We start from the raw sequence: 5,411 nt of genomic DNA on the forward strand, positions 1-5,411 counted from the left end.
CTTATTCTTACATGTACCTTTCCTATAAATGGATCTCTTTAAAAGAACTGACTTTAAAATAATCACAAAATCGGTGACTAAGGATTTTCACATTCTAAGTCACGTATTTCTTTAATATTATTAAAATAAGCATGCACTACTTTGGATTGAGAATAACTCCAAAGCCGCTCATTCCTACGCATCCTGAACCAAAACAGGCTGCAGAAAGAACAAGCCCAGAGCTTCGCCACTGATAATCAAGTGGACATCTGAGGTCCACGCAATGTTGCAGTCTGGCCAGCACAGCTGGGGCTGGCCACAGAGCCACGTCCCCAGGACCTGTGAATCCCCTGAGAAAGGCCCACCGAGGCTCCCAGTCTTGCTCTCTGACCAATAGCTGACACTTTCCTCTTGTGTCAATGTTTTCTTTACAGGTAGGACCTGAAGAAAGACTTCACCCTTAAGTGTGAGCAGGAGGTAAGGCTAGAGACAAGCCTGGATTTAATGAAAAAAGCAAATGACAGGCCAGCACTTTCATTCTGAGGTGGCTGCTAATGACCTACAGTGAATATCATTACAAAAATACAAGGAACTGGGGAAGGAGGCAGAAAGGTGGCAGACTGTCTCAAAATTCTTTGCAAGGCCAAGATATAAAAACAGGTACAGGCTAAATCTAAATCTAAATAAGAGTCAACTAAGAAGTTAGACCTTAAATGGTCTCTAGAATATTGAAATTCACCCTGGAATGACAAAGGTTCCTGTGAGAATGTGCAAGTCTATGGATCTCTGAGATGATAAGTACTTAAAGACAATGCTAATCAATGATTTAAATGAATGTAGGCGTCAAAACCTGAATATCCTAACAACATTCTTCAACTTGATTTGCTAGGAAGCTGACCACCACAGTGCCAGTCTGAAGGGCTGCCTCACTAAGTGTGTCCCCATTCTCCACTGAGATGGTCTGGCCCAGACCGCTCATCCCTGCACACCAGAACCACTCCCGCCTTGGAGGATAAGGAATAGTGACCACTAGAGAGAAGAGGAGGAATGGATGGCCATCTGGATGAACAGCACCTCATCAGCTTCCTACACCAGGAGAAAGTGCTCAATGGTGCAGAGCTGTCCATGGGTACAAGTTCAAGTCCAACTCCCCAAAGGCAGGAATGGGCCTTCCTCAAAGAGCTGCCCTGCCAGGCCTCTTTCAAACAGTCTGGTGTCCAGCTCTGCCCAGACTGTGTCTTCAGTCTCAGATGAGAAGTCAGTTAGGACAAATCTAGTTTTAGGGGCCTCAGGAGAGGTTTCCTAGATTTGAGAGCAATATTTTCAGCATAAAAACATCTGATTAAAAAAGAAGAGGAGCTCTTGAGTCCAAATTTCATCTGTTAAACCTTGATTAAATTTAAAGACTAAATGCAATCTTTTAACAGTTGACCCATAGGAAGGGGAGAGAAGTTGGATAGCATCACATGATCAGGGGATGGGAACAACTACCAGCCCCAGGCAGACCTCACTGGTGGGACCCCACCACCCCTGCTGGCCGTCACAGAGCAAGGACCAAGGTGCATCTCCACACCCTGTTAGTCTTGGATCCAGCTGGCTGTCCTGCCTTCCTCCTTGGTTCACTTATGTGGGCCCAGACTCCCCATTTTTATTCAGATTCCAACAACCAGGTCCTTAAAGAATCTACTGTGTTCTGCCAATGGCATGCAACCTCTTCCCTGCTGCTTTATTGTCTCTTTAGAAAATAAAACCTCATGGATGATGAACCATACAGTAGACTAGGGCAAAACTAGACATGTGGCTTTAGGAAGGGACTTAAATTTGCTATAGATGTCCATGATCTATGTAGGAAGCACTGCCACGTAAGGGCGCTGTTCGCAGACACAAAAGCCCCTCCTTCTGCTGATGTCAGGCTGGAGACGAAGTCAAGCTTTCTTCCCTTATGAAAAGCATTGGTTTGATTTTCAATAGAATTTAGGTTTTGGGTGCAGTTTCTCTTTACACTTTTCCTCAGTTTCTCTTGTTCCAATTTCCCAGATGCTCAAGGAAGTCTAAGATTATAATCTGCCTTGATGTAGAGTATTCCCCTCATGCCTACACTGGCTCTTGAGAACACACTGTGGAATGGACGTGCAAACGACCAGCAGACAATTCACATTTCTTAGCTCTTCTGGGGGCACAGGTGTGAGGAGATGGTAAAGCCTCTTCTCCATGTCAATCCCTCTGCAGAGTTCAAACCCCAGACAACCGCAGATTGGAGTCTGGACAAGCAGGACGGGCCCACTGCATGTCCTCTAACATCATCTGGGATCTTGCAAAGACCAACCCAGCTGACATTCAGAGAATATTGTATATGGGTACGAGCAACATCAGTGTGAAAAATCTGAGGGCAGCTGCATTGAAAGGGACCCGATAGGGTGTCAGACCATGTAAGACATGAAGCAGTTTTGGCGCTGGGAGCTGCAGCTGGCCAAGGTAACCTAACACTCCCAAGTCACGAAGAACTCTCAGGTGACTCTACCGTCTTGAAGTTTTTCTAAACACAAAGACCAACCGGATGCACATCATCTTATGCCCGTAAATACAACCGGACTCTCCTTTACTTCGTCAGCAAACTCCAAATTGTCTGCAGATTCTGCCAGGTAGAAACCTCTGCTCCTGACTTTGGATTTGCTCATTTGTGTACAAGCCATCCATGTCATCTACACGGTCTGGGGTGGGGAGTAGGCGTGGATTTACTTCAGCCAGAACTGAACGGCGCACCGTGGCTGGCAGACAGCAACTGAATCGGATCAACGAGAAGCCAAACTTCTCAGCCTGTCCCCCAGACCACTGTGTTGACAATAAGAGGGGATTCTCTCTTGTAGGAGCTGAATACACACTTTATTATCTCGAACGTAATTCTTAGTTGTTTTTACAAGCAGATTTCCCAAAGTATTCCATTTTCCATGGCGTCCTCTGGCGGGTGAAAGGTGGTCCCAGGACTGGTTCTGTAATATTTAGTAAAGCAATGGGAGGAGTAAATTCTGTCTGCTCCAGATCACATTCCAAATAGTTGGCCCAGGAAATAGAGCTGAACAACTGGTTAATCAGGTGTCCATTCACAATTGACTTTCCAGCGTCCTGAGATCCAGAAAGCAGAATGCCAGGGCAGCCGTCCACTTCCTCACAGGAGGCGTTGTTGATCAACTTCCAGGGTTGAAAGGGCACTCTCCGTTAAACGAAGGCCGTTTTTGTTTTGTTTTGTTTTTCTTCTCTTTTCCAATGCTAACAAGTGTCAAGGCGAATGCTCAGTGGATCTGGAAAGTGGAACTCTTGACAAAAATGTAAGAGAAACCTGAAGGGCTGATTACGAAGCTTACAGATTTTCTGGCATCACAACGGAACGCGGGAGAAAAAGTGCACCATCCTGTCTTCCCGGCTAAGATGCGCTGTGAGCAAGGTTCGGGCTCCCTTTTCCTCTCCTTGCTTTCCTCCGACACCGACAGTGACCTGCACTGACAGTGGGGCGAGGGTGGGTGCGCGAAGAGAAGGCACCTTGGGCAGGCTGGCCTTGGCCGATGGTAAAACCGAACACCTGGACCGGGCCATAAAGGCAAGTCACAGGACAGATCCCGCTAAAAGTAAAAGCCTGCTCCAGCCGAGACAGCAGCAACGCGCGGCCCCAACCCGCAGAAGCGGGATGGGGAGACTCGCGGGGCTATTGGGGCGGGTCTTCGTCCGAGGTTCCGCTGGAGGCCCGGCTGGGGCCCCGGGCTGGGGCCCCGGGCTGGAGCCCGGGGGCTGCCGCGGGCTGCGACCCACGGCAACCACCCTCCCGCCAGTCCGCGCCTGCTTGCTCCGGCGGCACCCGCGCAGGATCAGGGCCGGCGGCTGAGGACGAGCTGGGCTCAGCCGGGCGCGCTCGCGTGCACGAGCCGCCGAGGGGCCCCGCTCCTGCAGCTGCGGCGCTGGCGGCGCTCAGTTTCCTTTTCTGATGCGGAAAGTATCTCTTCTTTCTCCATGCACCCTCATTTTCTCTCTTACCACCTCGTTTTCCTTACTTCCCTCTCGTTTTAATATATCCACATTGTGAGGGGGTTTTTTTTGTTTGCTTTTTAATGATTTCTTTACTTTCTAACATGACGTTCTCTTTGGCGCACAGAATTTCCCTTTCATTTCGCCCTCCTTTAAGTATTGCTTTTCGTGGGTCTTAGAAAGACCGAAGCAAAGACCTGAAAAATGTTAATTCGCTTTTGGCATCAGATGCTGAAGTTTTTATTATTCTTTCCACGGGGCTGTTGTTTGTCCCACGTTTTCACTATCCAGAACAGCCCTGCACCAAGCATAGAGTATCCTTAATAAATATATGTTGCTGTTAATAGTTTGAAGACTTACTTGGTGATTTTGAAAAGAAGCTGGACGTGTAAGAAGGTGTTTTATCCAGGGACCTCCGCGGAGTTCACACAGCACTAGAGTTAAAAACATAAAGACCATAGGCCTTCTGGGCTTCCAGAGTGAGGTCGCCGTCATGTGATGGCATTATTAGAAGGAAGCAAAACTAATTGTTGGATTTTTTCATCTGTTAACTTCCCTCCAGTCTCCACTTTTTAGCTCGTAAAGCCGGTGTTCCGTGATACACGGCTGGTAAATATTTAATTGCCCTTCTCAAAAAAGTGTTTTGTATTTTCACATTACCCTCCGCCTCGTGGTGATGAAAGGCGACATGGGTAACGTGTGTGTCCGTGAGTACAGACTCTGAGTATTTTCTTCACAATCAAGGATAACAGCTCCATTCGCTCTCCTGCAATGGAGACCTGAGAGGCGGCGATGTGAAATGACCCCTGCGTTCCAAAACACACAGCAATCCAGTTTGAACCTGCGCTCCAATTACAGGCCTCCGCGGAGCAGTTTGCGGCGGAACAATCACGTCACAATAGGACTAGAACGCTGCTCCCCAGGACCTCGAGGCAAGCCGGCCTGGGCAGAGCTGCAGGTTTATTCCTCTAAATTGTATGTAAACAGCATTGATAGCCACCTTGGTGCCACCTTGGTATTGTTTCTGTAAATCCTCCATAGAAACAATCTACAATGAATAGACAATGAGTCAGTAATGGCTTGTTAGTTCCCAGCCCAGGGTTGGACTACCAGTCTGCTGCGTGAGTACCGCTCACAGGGACTGGCCCTGGATAAACATTCACAAATGGCTCCGCAGAAGGACGTTCCAGCAATAGCCAGATTTGATATTCTGAGAAATCATTGTGAATTGTGCCTCCTCCCTGATCTTTTCCTGCAAAATTAGCCTCAAACATTGGGCCATTTTAGTCCTCTCAGTAAATTTCTGCAGTCACATACTTTTCATGCTTCCTTCAATTTCAAAAAGATTACACTTGAGTTTCCTAGCAATGCTGTCTCTGACTAATGTGAAGGAAGCTTAAACTGCCCGGTTTTGA

The 5,411-nt window shown here is 47.7% G+C and overlaps 1 pseudogene; it reads right to left on the minus strand.

Annotated features, from left to right (window-relative positions):
* Positions 1 to 1,943: 1,943 nt before the first annotated feature.
* LOC123818721 lies at positions 1,944 to 4,686 on the minus strand (annotated as a pseudogene).
* Positions 4,687 to 5,411: the final 725 nt, after the last annotated feature.

The sequence above is a fragment of the Phyllostomus hastatus genome, unplaced genomic scaffold, assembly GCF_019186645.2.
Source record: "Phyllostomus hastatus isolate PE091 unplaced genomic scaffold, TTU_PhHast_1.1 phas_contig_29, whole genome shotgun sequence".
Taxonomy (NCBI): domain Eukaryota; kingdom Metazoa; phylum Chordata; class Mammalia; order Chiroptera; family Phyllostomidae; genus Phyllostomus; species Phyllostomus hastatus.